Source organism: Gracilinanus agilis, chromosome 1 (genome assembly GCF_016433145.1).
Source record: "Gracilinanus agilis isolate LMUSP501 chromosome 1, AgileGrace, whole genome shotgun sequence".
Taxonomy (NCBI): Eukaryota; Metazoa; Chordata; class Mammalia; order Didelphimorphia; family Didelphidae; genus Gracilinanus; species Gracilinanus agilis.
Genome location: NC_058130.1, coordinates 722,867,855 through 722,884,747, shown reverse-complemented (window position 1 = coordinate 722,884,747; position 16,893 = coordinate 722,867,855). Strand labels below are relative to the sequence as shown.

The 16,893-nt window shown below is 37.1% G+C and overlaps 1 pseudogene; it reads right to left on the bottom strand.

Annotated features, from left to right (window-relative positions):
• Window positions 1–6,708: 6,708 nt before the first annotated feature.
• LOC123256756 overlaps window positions 6,709–16,893 on the bottom strand; it is a 232,014-nt pseudogene continuing 221,829 nt past the window's right edge.

The following is a 16,893-nucleotide window of genomic DNA, read 5'->3' as shown; positions in this document are numbered from 1 at the left end:
CACACACATGCAGGAGGGGACCTGGGGTAGACTTCCTCCTCATACAAATGCAAGCACACATTCACACAACCACATGCACAGACCACCCAATCCCAGATCTCCTCACCCCCTTGGCTCTTCTGGAAGTGGATCCTTTCCTGCCCATGAAGGATGAGCCCCCATATGTTGTACCCAAATTTTAATACCTAACCCAGGTTCCTAGCCAGAGGAAGAATCACACTGACAATGCAATATGCAAGAAGAGGCTCATTCTTTACTAGCAATAATAACTAGGGTTGCTAGGCAGAGAGGAGTGCCTGAACCAACCCCTTAGATATGTTAGCCAAGGGTTTTTATAAGGTTTCTGGATAAAGGGGTCAGGAAGCATCTGGCAAACCTCCATCAAAGGGGAAAAGGGGGATGTTAGGGTGAGGGGTCAGAAAGCTTCTGGTAACTATCAAGGGGAGATGAGGAAAATATTTATGTCTTGGGAACTTTCTTGCCTGGAAGTTGATTTTAGGCCTGTCAGGGGAACATAAGAAAGACTGTACTGGGAAACTTTTGAGGCTGGGGGTTTCAGGAGACTGAACAAGGTGGGGGCCAGGAAGCAGCTTACTGAACAGGCTAGAAATAGTTCAGTAGTCTGATTTTTCAATCCAACAATGTAAAGTACTTTTAAAACCTTAAAATATTTAATACATATTAGCTGTCATTTTTCTGATATATTATTGCTGTTGTTATTATTATTTTGTTTGATAAAGGCATAGAAAATGTAAGTTCAATATCACTAACCTGTGGAAACTTGTAGAGGTCAAGCAGAGTCCCCATCTGGACAGAGAGAGCTGATGTGACTCCTCCAATAACAGCCACAGACTTGACATTTTTTCTGCAGTTGTAGTTAGGGATGAGCCATGTCTCCCCAGAAAGCCAATGCAGGGTACTCTCCAATGTTTTTCATCACTGTGGTAGGTTTTGTAGAGGTGGAATCCCAGGGAAATGTTGGGCAACAGATTGGGAGCTCTATTAATCTCCTCTATAGCAAACACTACAGCCAGGGCCTGCTGATAATTTTTGTACAACCACCTGGAGAGGAGAGTGCCAATAGAATATTCACAAGGCATCAAAAAGAATGTTTTTTAGAAGAAAGAATTCTCCAACCATGTGAGTCAAAACTAAGGATCACCAAATTTGTTCTTCTCACTTCATTCATCTTGAAAATAGTCTCACCAATATGACTTGTTTCTCTACTCCTCACTTCTTGTGATTCCTGAGATGGCAAAGGAAATTGGCTTTAAGTTCTTACATGACTCTGTATTCATTCCAGAAATAGATGTTGAATATGAAATGTATACTAGATCCTGTAGAATATCTAGATGATTCTTGACTCTAGAAAGTTTAAGAGATTGTGGGAGAGAGAACAAGCACAGCAGTAACTGAAATACAAAGTAGCAGGGAATATGTTAAAGGTGAATAGTGGTGAGATCTAAAAAAAGGTGAGCCTCATAGCCCTGAAGAAATAAGGGAAGTGTTCCTGGACGTCATCATTGGCCTTGAGATGTGAAGGAAGTTTTGGATATAGAGGTATATGTAGAAGATGCCATTCCAAGGGGGAGGGAATATTAGATATAAGCTCATATAGGAGTAGGAATAAGAGATATAGTACATTTGGGGCCTTGGTATCTTACTCAAGTCCTGTCTGACATTTCTAAGAAAAGGTGATGTCCTGACTAAGCCTTCCCTTCCTCTTCACTTCCTTATCTTCATGTATAAGATGTGAGAAAAACAGAAAACCATAATCAGCTCAGAGAATGTGACTAAATACCAAGTTTTTAACCAGGTTTCTGAACATTTAAGTCCCTATATCCATTCTTTCCTTCTTTACTTATTTTCCATTGAATTAGAATTAGAGAAAACAGAGGAGCCCTTACCCTCACCAAAGTGGGCTATTCTCAAGAAAAATTCTAACACTGCATAGATTTTAAAAGGTCATTTCACTTTGAATAGGATTTTAATTAAAAGTTTCAGGAAGGGATAATAGAACCTTCTCATTCTTTTAAGCCAAACTACCAAATCTGCCTCATTGGTGAATAAAGAAATGAAACAAAACAAATCCATTAAAACATTAAAAGTTAAACAAGATTAAAATGCTTTAATGATTTGTCTTTTAGATAAAAATAGATACAAAAAACTTATTTATAAGAGGAAAGAAAGAGCTTCAGAGAAATTTAAAAAGAGACAAAAGATAAGATAAATATAGAGAAACATTTGGTTACATTAAGGTGCAGAGTAAGATGTCAGTGTACTCATCCACCAAAGAACTCTCCAATGTATCTCATAGTTTGTTTCCCACAACCAGATAGATGAGAAGATAGAATCAACTGCCTACCTACTTATTCTGTGCTCTTACAAAGTGAAATTGTCTGGTTTTGAGAGGCTTACATGTGAGTTTGCATTGCTACACAAAGAGTTCCTAGTATGGAAACTGTGGTTTTTGTAAAAGGAATTAATACAGGACAAAGTACAAAAGCAAATCCTAACCATGAGCAAAATGCCAATACAGCTTATCCAAGTCACAGAAAAACAAATCCAGTTAAATTGTTCTCTGATATTTCTAGTCCCACAAAACTAACCTAGAGAAACAAAAGCAAATCCCTCCTATATCATCTAGAGAAAATTAAAGCACTCTGTACATCACTAAGAAACAGGGAGTATTCTATTAAAATCATTTATAAATCTCCCTTATTACTTCTTAGGATAATATTCTGGGCATACCTCTCTCTTCCCAATAAACTCAAATCTCCTGAGCCCTCAGTTTCATACTCTGCCCCAGGCTCATCTAGTTAACTTTGTTGGAGTTTTATAATCTAGTCTGCTCTAGCATGAATGTATAACTAGTTACAAAAAGTATAGAGGAAAATGATAAATTCATATATTCACAAGACCAGAAGGTATTTACCAGTGATTGCAGTGGGAGGAATGTACTATCTTCATTGAAGAAAGAGTTTCCAAGACTCCCTAGAGGTAGGGCTCACTTGTTATCAGACAGGTAAATGTGAAGAGGAAATAAGGGAGCTTTAATTTCTGTGGATGGGGAAGACTTTCTGTCCAATATCAATAGTCTCAATAGAAATTCTTCTGTCCAGGGCACAGGATTGAAGAACTTCTGCTGCTTCTGGGAATTTATTTAATTTCAGCAGCTTGGAGTCCTTCTCCATTGCTCAAGTATCAAGATAAGCTTAGCATAGGGGAGGGAGGGTGATAAAAGTCTCAGGCTCCTCTAGACAGAACTTCTTATCTATGGGCCTTTGGGACAGGATTGGGGAAAGGGAAGTAGAGGAGAGACATTTTTCCCATTCAACTTTGAAAACTACACAGACATATGTGAAAAAGACAAGAATATAGAAAAATTCAAAGAAAAGAAAAAGGGAGAGTACACATTGTGTCCTGCTGCATGGATTTATCCTCATATCCTGTCTATAAGGATGCCTTTTTAAATGATCATACTGAAAACAAGCCCAGACAGATTAGAGTGGCACTTACTAAGGTTTACAAGCTTTGTTAGGAGGACTTTCAAAGAGTTCTGCTCCTGTAACCTGGTTCACTTCAACTGAGAACAAGGATAAAAATATTCCAAATACCAGATCAGCATCATGGGAAACAATGGGGCTAATCTGGTGGAAGCAGGGCAGCTTCCTTTTACTGTTCTCAGAACTATGAGACTACAATAGCAGAAATAGGAGAAGAGTAGAAAGCAGATGAGAAATGCTTGTCTGAATAGAAGGCAACATCTCCATGAAACTTCTCCAAGATTCTAAGCCTGGAAACTGTAAGGAGCCACTTAGACTAAGGTAAAGTAAAGAGCCTAGTCATGGGCTGATGCTGAACTGTCCAGCAACAGAAGTGATCTGTCCTTCTTCTAGACTCTTAACTGTCTATCACACCTGAGGGAACACAATAAGACATTAGTCAAGTCCTCATCCAAGACAAGGACAATAGTTCAAGGGAAACAGGTATTTTATAGTTCCCCAGCTTTTAGATGGACTCTGTCTCACAGTACCCTTATGTTTAGATACACCCTACTCCACCCTCCAAAGAGAAGTGTTGTTCCATGAAAAACTCTGGGGACTGACTGCCTGGGGCATCTCCAGCTGAGTCTCTATATTCAAGGGGAAAACACAAGTGCAAAATTTTTATTTAGACTCTTTCTGCCTTGTTAGTAACAGATGCTGCAGTTCAGAAGTGCCATCCTAGGAAAGTAATTTCTGATTACTTGGTTCAGCAAATCACCTGTGATGGTAAAAACACATGAAAAACTCCTTTGTAGGTGACAAGATTAACAACCATCAGTGATACTGATTTCCTTGATGCCCTGTAAGACTGGTGGCTTTGATGTTCTATCACTTCCCTGTGCCAGGTGCAATGCAATCAGGGTCTCATATTCAGGACTTAATGTAATCTATTCAGAAAACATATTAGAAGATGGACTATTCTCACAAAACCCCTCTCCTACTTCTCTCCTCACTCTTTGGATAAGATCATAGCATTATTGTCTCAGAGATAAAAGGGGTCTAAGAGTCATTTAGTATGATAGATTTATGACATAATTTTCCTTTCCAGTGATTTGCATATCTAGTCTCTTTATATTTTCTACCTGAATAAGGCTATGACAGGGTTTGGGGATATACCCTTTGCTCTATTAATGAGGAGAGTAAAGAATTACCGCTGCCAGAGACTCTGGAGGTAATGTTATTTAATGCCTTTATTTAACAAATGATGCTATTGAAGTTCAGAAGAGTAAAATGTGTTTCTTTATTTTTAAACCCTTAATTTCAGTGTATTGTCTCATAGATGGAAGAGTGGTAAGGGTGGGCAATGGGGGTCAAGTGACTTGCCCAGGGTCACACAGCTGGGAAGTGGCTGAGGCCGGGTTTGAACCTAGGACTTCCTGTCTCTAGGCCTGACTCTCACTCCACTGAGCTACCCAGTGTTTCTTCTATTTACACAATGTGCAGAAGATCAATTCTAGTCTTCTTACTAACTTTAAAGCTGTTAATATTTTTACTACCTATTATGTTCTCCTAGAGAAAAGCACAAGCCTAGCTCATCCATTCTAAGAATAAGTGTACCCACATCTGTTCACAAAACCCCATTACAATGCTTTTGCCTTCAGAGATCACCAGGGTTATAAGATACTTCAATGATTATGAAGCATAAGATATCAGAAATGTAACTGAGCATTCTTGTATGTGGGGCTAAATCCAGAAGAGGAACTGAAGGAATACAAATCTTGGGATATAATGAAGTCACTGATTGAAAGACTAGAATGTCTCAAAATTACCACTAATCATGGGCATCCCATATTGCCTTGGTGAGGAAGGAAAAGCACAACAGTGTGGATGAATGATTGGATAGATGGGTGAAAGAATGAAAATAAATTTTATTACTCACTGTGGAGATTTTGAACCTTGGATTTCATCCCGTTTAAGTCCCTTAATATTTCCCCAAATCCCCTTTAATCTCTCCTGCACCTCCACATTTGCATGATCACATTATTGTTTCATAAGTTCTGTAGCTTCTCCTTCTTTCTCTCTAATTCATGAGTGCGGCTGAAGTGAGTTTAGCTCCTTTTCCCTCTAGTTTTTTATGTAAGATTATTATTAATAAAACTTTATAAGGTATAATATCTAGCTTTTGCATATTAATTTTAATCTCTACAGTTTGAAAAAAAATCTTACTTTCCATTTTAAAAGCAATATTGTGTATTGCTCTAACCATCCCCCCACAATTATAAAAGCTAAAAACACATTGGCTGAATGAATTAATCAATCAAATATAAACTGGTACAAAAATGTCATCAATTTTAAAATATCATTTTTTTTGCATCCTTGGATGAAAGCAGAATATCCATAAAGATGAAACTTTAAGATTGAACAGAAGTAATTATATCCAGTGGAACTATGGATAACACAACAAAGTTTTGGGAATTCACTCTTTTAATTTGAAAATGAAAAAAGGAAACCTTAATGGGACTTGATGTTGGGATTGGGAGAGGGGAGACCTTCTTACTAACTTCTCTATTGTGGTAGGGATGACACTGAGAACTTCAAATATTCTGAAAATTATAGTTTCCAGATATCCCTCTGTTGGCAGCAATGTCCACCAAAATTAGTTGCAACATGCTTTTTTCAACCTTTTTGTTTCTTTGTTTCTTTGTTTGTTTCTTTCCCTTAAAATATTTATGTCTTTATTTTATCTTAACAACAGATTTCCACATGTTTTCCAAGGTATGTGATTTGTATTGTCTCCCTTCCTTTCTTCTTCTACCCTCTTGGAGTTGACAAGCAATTCAATCTGCGTTCTACATTGTATTATCACACAAAACTCATTACCATATTATTTATTTTCATCAGTGAATAAGCTTTTAAAACCAAAACCTCAAATCATATACCCAAATAAACAAGTGAGAAATAATATGTTTTCATCTGCATTTATACTCCAATTGTTCTTTCTCTAGAGGTGGATAGCATTAGTGGCAACATTCTGAAAACATTAGTAGTCTTTGCACTCTAGGAATCCAGGTCTTCTTGTGACTGGAATTTGCTAAAATAATCATTGTGCCAAAGGAATACTGATTAAGGTTCAATCATCACCAGAATGAAAAATATGATTATAACAGATTAATGTGGATTATCCTTCAAACCTCTTATTCCTAAAAATGGAATTTTAAGGTCATTGTCTAGAAGAAAATCTTGCCCCTGGAATTCTTTTTATTTTTGATCTGTTCTGAGTATTTCTCTCTAGCTTCAATACAATTACATAACATTTGGGAATAAAAATGCACCCCAGTAATCCAGCACTGGAGGCCAAGATAGCAAAGATCTCTACGGTCACCATGGCTTTCCCTTTGGTACTTTGATATGTGGGGTAAAAAGAGGCCCAGACACTACAAAACACTAACATGCTGAAAGTGATGAACTTGGCTTAATTGAAGGTATCAGGCATGTTCCTGGCCAGAAAAGCTACTATAAAGCTTCCCAGGGCCAGAAAGCCCATGTAACCCAGGACACAGTAAAATGCAAAGGCAGAGCCTTCATTACATCGAATGATTATGTAACTATATTCAGAGAGTGTGTCTGCCTCTGTAAAGGGAGGAGAGGTTCCTAACCAGACACCACAGAAAATCACTTGAATCCCTGAGCAGATAAGAACAACATAATTGGACACTCTAGGATGTAGGAACATCTGGATCCTGCTCCCTGGCCTTATTCCCCTGAAAGCCAGAATGACTATTATGGTTTTAGCTAAAATGGAGGAAACAGCCACTGTGAATACAACTCCAAATACAGTTTGTTGTAGGAGACAGGTGGTAGTGGTAGGATGGCCTATGAAGAGCAAGGAGCAGAGGAAACAGAAGATCAGTGAGATGAGGAGGGTATAACTGAGAGTTCGGTTATTGGCTTTGACAATGGGATTGTCTTGGAATTTGACAAACACCCATAGAACCAGAGCAGTCAGGAAAGAGAAGGAAACAGCCATGAAGGCCAAAGTCATCCTCAAAGGTTCTTTTACATTCAGGAAGGTTAACTTCTTAGGGAGGCAGAGGTCTCTTTGTTTATTTGGATATTTATCCTCTGGGCACTTCTTACAATGCTCTGCATCTGCAAGAGAAAAATAAAGGCTCAGGATTGGATTGAAAAAAATTGTCTAAATGCTGAGATACAGGATAGAGTGAAGATAACTGCACCAATTTCTTTTTCCTCTCTTGGAGTCAAAATCCTTAAGAGAAAATGTCATTATTAAATAACTTGGCACCTAAACCTTGACCCACTCTATTCAAATCAATTATTATTGGCTAGTTCTAGGTCATAATGATTCTCTGTATTTGTTTACATAACTAATGTTACTTGTTCCTTTTAATTTATTTTCTTAGTATGGTGAACATAGAAATTGGAGTCCTTTGATATCAAATGTAAACATTTCTTCTCTGAATGTTGTCTTGTTAACAACAATTATGTGGTTTGCCTACATTCGTCTTCCAGTTCTTCCCAGCTCCATTGCAATCTTTACAACAATGAATTTGTATGCATTTTTCACATATTTTATATAGATGCTTATACTGCGTATGTATATTCATGTTGTCACCAATGCAATGAAAGCTCTCTGAATGCAGGAATTATTTGTTTGTCTTTGTATCTGTGCCATTTGGAACCATGACTGTCTCATAGTGGTAATTGATTGATAATTTATTACATGGCTGGCACATTTGCTATAGAGAAATATTTTATTTTATAATAGGTCCTCTTTTAACATCAGGAAATTGTTCCCATTTCCTAACTTTTTAAAAAATGCATTCAACAAACCTGTAATATCTGGGCTTAAAAATGTGGTTTATGATGGTAATAGAATACTATTTTGTTAGAAAGAATGATGAACTGCTAGATTTCTTTAAAAACTGGGAAGACCTCCATAAACTGATGCAGAGTGAAATGAGTAGAACCAGGAGAATACTGTACACAGAGACTGTAATACTGTGGGACAATCAACTGTGATTGACTTTGCTACTACAAGCAATACAATGATACAGGACAATCCTGAGGGACTTATGAGAAAGAATGCTGTCCACATTGAGAGAAAGAACTGTGGGACTAGATACCCAGATGGAAAACACAAGTTTTATCACTTGTTTATAGCCATAGAGGATTTCAGGTTTCAGTTTTAAAAGATTACTCTATTATAAAAATGAAAATATGGAAATAAATATTGAGATAATACATTTATAACCCAATGAAAATGCTAGGGAGAGAACGTGAATCATGTAACCATGGAAAAATACTAAAAAATCAATATTAAAAAATAAAAAAATAAAATAACATTTCTTTTTATTCAGACAATTTAGAACCAGATTCTCATTGCATCACTGAATACTTTTCACTTTTTTTTGGTATGTTGAATTGACCATATTGTAACCAGCTCATTTAGATACATAAGAATTTCTTGAAGTCGATTATAGAAATAGCATTTAAAAAACCCTCTCTGCAACCCTAGAACCATGCTTGCTTTTGTAGACTTTCTTTTCCCTAGTGTTATAAGGAAGGGTATTTGAGCATGTGAGTTGGGTGTGCAGAGAGATTCAGATGCAGGGAAAAGATTCTAGAATGTAAGGGAAAGTCTGTTGACTGAGGTTTTGTGGGGTCTTTCTCAGGTTGGACTTGGAGGGCACTAGCTGCTTTTCCTTAGTGGCTGATATTACTTTATCCTACCCTAAAAATATTCCAGATTTGGCTTTGTTCCTGGGGTTAAGAGGCTGTGTCCAAAAGGTCAAGATTTTTGTGTACTGGTTTTCAGATCAAATGATGAACATTTATAAGTTTTCAGTTCTTCTAAGGTGGTATGATCTAAGGAGAAGTGTGTTTCCTCCTCTCCTGGTCTCTGTTTTGATGTGAGAACAACAAGATGCACTTTTCCTATCCTGGGAATATGGCCAGGTTCCCTAACCCTCTTTATCCCCATGGACAGGTGTGCTAGTACTCTTCCCTGCCCTAGAACTGCTCTCTGGGACTGATTCTTTACTGTAACCCAGAAGTTAATATGGGCAATGGAACAGAATCTTGCACCTATACCAGAAAGGTTCTCCTATAACCTACTTCTGACCAGTTGTTACATTAACTTACTGTCTGTGGACTGAGAGCTCTGGAAACCATTGGTGCTGATTCAGCAACCTCAGAGCCTCCCTTGGCTTATTGGTGTGGGGTGTATCCACCTAATGTTTCTGGTCTGAGCCCTCAATTCACCCTGGTGTGACAATGTTTTTCTTATGATTTCATAAGTTGTCTTTGGTAGAAAAATTGTTTCAACCTTTCCTTTTGTGTGTTCTGCTTCTCCAGAATTCATTTTTCAGTGCAATTTCAAAGCTTAAAGTGAAGGGGAATTTGATAGAAATCAGACATGTCACTACGTTTTCTATACCATCTATATAGTTATTTTTTTTATTTTAAACATTTATTAATATTCATTTTTAACATGGTTACATGATTCATGCTCCTACTTTCCCCTTCACCCCCCGCACTCCCCCCACCCATGGCCGATGCACATTTCCACTAGTTTTGTCATGTGTCCATGATCAAGACCTATTTCCCAATTGTTGGTAGTTGCATTGGTGTGGTAGTTTCGAGTCCACACTCTCAATCATGGCCACCCCAACCCAATTTGTTGTTTCCCTTCTGATTTTGACTACATTGTTTTTGTTTGTACAAAAGCTTTTTAGTTTAATATAATCAAAACCATTTAATTTACATTTTGTAATTTTCTCTAACTCTTGCTTGGTTTTAAAGTCTTTCCTTTCCCAGAGATCTGACAAGTATACTATTCTGTGTTCACTTAACTTGTTTAGAGTTTCCTTCTTTATATTCAAGTCTTTCACCCATTCTGAATTTATCTTGGTGTAGGGTGTGAGATGTTGATCTAGACCTAATCTCTCCCATATTGTTTTCCAAATTTCCCAGCAGTTTTTGTCAAATAGTGGATTCATGTCCCAAAAGTTGGGCTCTTTGGGTTCATCATACACTGTCTTGCTGATGTCATTTACCCCAAGTCTATTCCATTGATCCTCCTCTCTATCTCTTAGCCAGTACCATATTGTTTTGATGACTGCTGCTTTATAGTATAGTTTAATATCTGGTACTGCTAGGCCCCCTTCCTTCACATTTTTTTTTCATTATTTCCCTTGAAATTCTTGATCTTTTGTTATTCCAAATGAAATTTGTTATGGTTTTTTCTAATTCAGTAAAGAAGTTTTTTGGTAGCTTGATAAGTATGGTGCTAAATAGGTATATTAATTAGGGTAGAATTGTCATTTTTAATACGTTAGCTCGTCCTACCCATGAGCAATCAATGGCTTTCCAATTGTTTAGATCCAGTTTTATTTGTTTGGAAAGTGTTTTGTAGTTGTTTTCATATAATTGCTGTGTTTGTTTTGGTAGGTATATTCCTAGGTATTTTATATTGTCTAGGGTGATTTTGAATGGTGTTTCTCTTTCTACTTCTTGCTGCTCTAGTGTGTTGGAAATGTATAGAAATGCTGATGATTTATGTGCATTTATTTTGTATCCTGCAACTTTGCTAAAGTTGTTGATTATTTCTAAAAGCTTCTTAGTTGATTCTCTAGGATTTTTTAAGTAGACCATCATATCATCTGCAAAGAGTGATAGCTTAGTCTCCTCCTTGCCTATTTTGATACCTTCATTTTCTTTTTCTTCTCTAATTACAACTGTTAGTGTTTCTAGTACTATGTTGAATAATAGAGGTGATAATGGGCATCCTTGTTTTACTCCTGATCTTATTGGGAAGGCTTCTAATTTATCCCCATTGCATATGATGTTTGTTGATGGTTTTAGGTATTTACTGTTTATTATTTTTAGGAAAGGTCCTTCTATTCCTATACTTTTCAGTGTTTTCAATAGGAATGGATGCTGTATTTTGTCAAAGGCTTTTTCAGCATCTATTGAGATAATCATGGGATTTTTGTTTGTTAGATTGTTGATATGGTCTATTATGTGGATGGTTTTCCTAATGTTGAACCAACCTTGCATTCCTGGTATAAATTCCACCTGATCATGGTGAATGATCTTCGTAATTACTTGCTGGAGTCTCTTTGCTAGTATTCTATTTAAGATTTTTGCATCTATGTTCATTAGGGAGATTGGTCTGTAGTTTTCTTTCTCTGTTTTTGATCTCCCTGGCTTTGGAATCAGTACCATATTTGTGTCATAAAAGGAATTTGGTAGGGCTCCTTCTTTGCTTATCATATCAAATAATTTGTATAGTATTGGGATTAGTTGCTCTTTGAATGTCTGATAGAATTCACTTATGAATCCATCAGGTCCTGGTGATTTTTTCTTAGGGAGTTCTTTGATGGCTTTTTCAATTTCTTTTTCTGATATGGGATTATTTAGGTATTCTATTTCTTTTGCTGTTAATCTAGGCAGTTTATATTTTTGTAAATATACATCCATATCTCCTAAATTGTTATATTTATTGCCATATAATTGGGCAAAATAGTTTTTAATGATTGTCTTAATTTCCCCTTCATTAGAAGTGAGGTCTCCCTTTTCATCTTTGATACTGTCAATTTAGTTTTCTTCTTTCCTTTTTTTATTAGATTGACCAGTACTTTGTCTATTTTATCTGTTTTATCAAAGTACCAGCTTCTAGTCTTATTTATTAATTCAATAGTTCTTTTACTTTCAATTTTATTAATTTCTCCCTTAATTTTTAGTATTTCTAATTTAGTTTTCATCTGGGGATTTTTAATTTGCTTGCTTTCTAATTTTTTGAGTTGCATGCCCAATTCATTAATCTCTGCCCTCCTTAATTTGTTAATATTTGCACTCAAAGATATAAATTTCCCTCTGAGTACTGCCTTGGCCGCATCCCACAGAGTTTGGTAGGATGTCTCATCATTGTCATTTTCTTCAATGAAATTATTGATTGATTGTATGATTCGTACTTTGACAAATTGGTTTTGGAGAATCATATTGTTTAGTTTCCAATTAGTTTTTGATTTGCCTCTCCAGGTGCTCTTACTAATTATTATTTTTATTGCATTATGATCTGAGAAGGTTACATTCATTATTTCTGTTCTTTTGCATTTTTTTGCAATGATTCCATGTCCTATCACATGGTCAATCTTTGTGAATGTACCATGTGCAGCTTTTTGTCCCTATTTATTTTTCTCCACATATCAATTAAATCTAATTTTTCTAGGACTTCATTCACCTCAATTACCTCTTTATTATTTATTTTTCTGTTTGATTTATCTAGATCTGAAAGAGGAATATTTAGATCTCCCACTATTATGGTTTTACTATCTATTTCCTTCTTGAGTTCTGCCAGTTTCTCCTTTATGAATTTGGATGCTATACCACTTGGTGCATATATATATTGAGCAGTGTTATTTCCTCATTGTTTATACTGCCTTTAATCAGGATGTAATGACCTTCCCTGTCTTTTTTAATCATATATATTTTTACTTTGGCTTTGTCAGAGATCATAATAGCCACTCCTGCCTACTTTTTCTCATTTGACGCCCAAAAGATTTTGCTCAAGCCCTTAACCTTAAACTTGTGTATGTCTACCTGCCTCATATGTGTTTCTTGTAGACAACATATGGTAGGATTTTGGTTTCTAATCCACTCTGCTATTTGCTTCCGTTTTATGGGCGAGTTCATCCCATTCACTTCAGAGTTATAATCATCAGTTGTGCATTTGCTGACATTTTCGTATCCTCCCCTATTCCTACCCCCTTTTCCTTATACTATTTCCTTTTAAACCAGTGGTTTGCTATTAAGCTGCTATCCCTTATCCCCTCCGTTGATTAACTTCCCTTTCTACCCCCTCCCTTATTTTCCCCACCCTCTTTTTGTTTTTAAAGGCCTTATGAATTCCCTCCCCCTTCTTCTCCCCTCCCTTTTTTTGACCTCCCCACTCCCCTGCTCCCCTTGGTTTATCCCTTCTGACTTTCTCAGAAGGGTTAGATAGGAGTTTTATGTCCCAATGGATAGTATAGCTACTCTTCCCTCTCTGGGTTGATTACACTGAGAGTAAGGTTTAATTATTACCTCTTAATGCTCTCTTCCTCCCCTTCTTATAATAATATTTGTCCCCTCTCCCTCCCATGCCCTCTTTGTGTGTAATAGATTATCCTATTTTTCTTATTCACTCAAGTTTCTCTTGTTGTCCCCTACTATTCACCCCCTCTTTCCCATCCCCCATGTCATCTTAGATTATTTAGTGTTCCACCCTCACCCTGTGAATTATTCTTCTGATTACTATAATAGTGAATACTATAATAGTGAATAGAGTTCACTACCAAAAATTATACATAACATTTCTCTACATAGGAATACAGATAATTAGATCTTACTGAGGCCCTTAAAATGGCAAATTTAAATATTACAAGTTTTCTTTCTTTCCCCTCTGTTTCTTATTTACCTTTTCATGTTTCTCTCGATTTTTGTGGTTGGATATCTAACTTTCCATTTAGCCCTGGACTTTTCTGTGCAAATACTTGGAATTCTTCAATTTTGTTGAATGCCCATACTTTCCCCTTGAAATATATAGTCAATTTTGATGGGTAGTTGATCCGTGGTTGCAGGCCCAGCTCTCTTGCCTTTCTGAATATTGTATTCCAAGCCTTATGGTCTTTTAGCGTGGAGGCTGCCAGATCCTGTGTGATCCTGATTGGTGTTCCTTGATATTTGAATTGTCTCTTTCTGGCTTCTTGTAAGATTTTTTCTTTTGCTTGAAAACTCTTGAATTTGGCAATTATATTTCTGGCCATTTTCTTCTCTGGATCAAATGTCGTGGGTGTTCTATGGATCCTTTCAACCTGTATATTGCCCTCTTGTTGTAGGACTTCAGGGCAATATTGCTGAATAATTTCTTTTAGTATGGAGTCCAGGTTTCTATTAATTTCTTCTTTTTCAGGAAGACCAATGATTCTCAAATTGTCTCTTCTAGACCGGTTTTCTTGGTCTGTCACTCTCTCATTGAGATATTTCATGTTTCCTTCTATTTTTTCAGTCTTTTGACTTTGTTTTATTTGTTCTTGTTGTCTTGAGAGATCATTAGCTTCTAATTGCTCAATTCTAGCCTCTAGGGATTGGTTTTCGGCTATAATCTTCTGGTTTTCCTTTTCGCTCTGGTCATTTCTGGTGTTCAATTTGCTTATCAGTTCATTTGATTTCTGAGCCTGACTTTCCAATTGCAAGATTCTACCTTTTAAACTGTTATTTTCTTGCCAGATCTCTTTCATTTTCCTCAAAATCTCAGTTTTGAACTCTTCCATAGCTTGTAACCCGTTTTCCTTATTTGAGGTGGGTCCAGATGCTTGTTTGTTCTCCTCCTCTGTTTGCTCGGTTGTCTGGATTTTCTCTGTGTAAAAGTGATCGAGTGTTAAAGACTTTTTTTTTCTTGTTGTTAATCTTTCTCTTCTGAACTTCCTGAGTCTGGGTAGCCATCGTTAGCCCAGCAGCTTCTCAGCTTTATCCTCGTGCTCAGGGTCTGTCCGTGGTCTTTTGGTTCCTGAGGTCTGAGGTCTGGTTTTTTCCAAGGTCAAACCCCCTGGTGGACCCCCTTGCTTGATCCTCTGCTGAAGGTTCCTTTACAAGTCTCAGGGCACTGATTCCACAGTCTTATACCTGTCTGCACTGGTTCCCCACTCAGGGTTTCAGAGCTTTAGCTCATGGCTGTGTCTGCCTCCACCCACGCCTCTGCCGGCTCCTGCACTCTGAGCCCGCGCTCTGTGCACTGCACTCAGAGTTCATGTGCATTCTTTAGCTTTTTGGGGTCCCAAATCTTGCTGCTCTCAGGAACAGGCCCTGGAGCTGCCAATAACTAGATGGGTGCCCCAAACTTGCTCTATTTCTTTTTAGTTGGCTTTGGCGTTATAGGTGGTGTGTGTGGAGGGGGTGGTGGTGGGGTAGTTGATCAGTCTGCGATTTAGTGAGAGCAGTTTCACCCCTTTATAGCATGGATATGTCCCGATTCCACGTACTTTCCACGCTGCACCCTGTTGTGGGGTTCCTCCGTTCGTCTGGATTTGTTTTTATGTCCCCTTGAGGAGTCTTGTGTGTTTCGGTCAGGAGAGGATAAGAGCTGCTTTTTACTCTGCCTCCATCTTAACCCAGAACCCCTATATATAGTTTTTTTGATGTGACAAAGAGGGTGAATTGAAAATGATGTATATAGGCTGAAGAATGACTGATACAAATTATGATATTATATATATTTGTGTGTGTATATATACATATATACATATATAACCTTTTATAGAATTAGAAATTATGAAGAGTAGCATAATACCAAGCACAGATACATAGAGTTAAACATGAAAAATGTACAGACTTTCTGATAGAGAGATAAAGGACCCAGGATATAAAATAAAACATTATGTTTTTTGTTCATGACTATTGTGAAATTTTTGCTTTTTTTCCCCAGTCATATTTGAGAAGTAGACTGAGTTAAACTGAGACTGAGAGAAGGCTAGTTTTTGTTCTTTCAAGAAAGTATAGTTATTTTTATATTTGTATATGTATATATTCTCCCTCACCTTCTCTCTCTCTCTCTCTCTCTCTCTCTCTCTCTCTCTCTCTCTCTCTCTCTCTCCTCTCTGGCCTTTGGGGCAACTTAAGAGTGTAGTGGATAGAGCACAATGTCTGGAATTAGGAATATCTGAGCTCAAACACAAGTTTGAAAATTTATTAGCTTCTCACAACCCATATTTTCCTCAGTTCCTCATCTGTAAATTCTAGATACATTGACTGAAGAAATGGCAAGTCACTCTAATACTTTGGCCAAGAAAACTAAATAATTGAATAACAACTGAACAACTGAACAACCACTACGATGCTGATTGCCTATGTAACCTAAATAAATCACTGAACCTTCCTGAGCATCAGACTCCTCTTATCTATAATGGAGGATAATTGACTTGATGGCATGTGGAATTTTTTTGTTATCTAGATGTATAGTCTTATTTTTAAAGTGGTCATATTGCTAATGCTCATAAATTTATGTAATGTAGAGTAAACCAAAATAGTGCAAGAGTTTTCCCCTTAATTAAAAGTATAAATTTAACATTTAAAATGTCTCTGACCTTTGAATCCCACCAGTCCAACACTACGGCATCTTCACACATTGTGAAATCTTGACCAAGTGGAGCCTTGGGGATAAACTGCCCCACTCTCACCAGACTCTCAGTGTCATTAGGAAAGACCAAATAGTTCATAATGGCATATTGAGCCTCGGAGTTTCTATTCTCATCCACAAACACTTGATCACCAGCAGTATTGTTAAATTGGGTGTTCTTCAGGAAAGAGTGGAGCTGAAAGGGAAAAGAAGTTCTCATCACTGGGT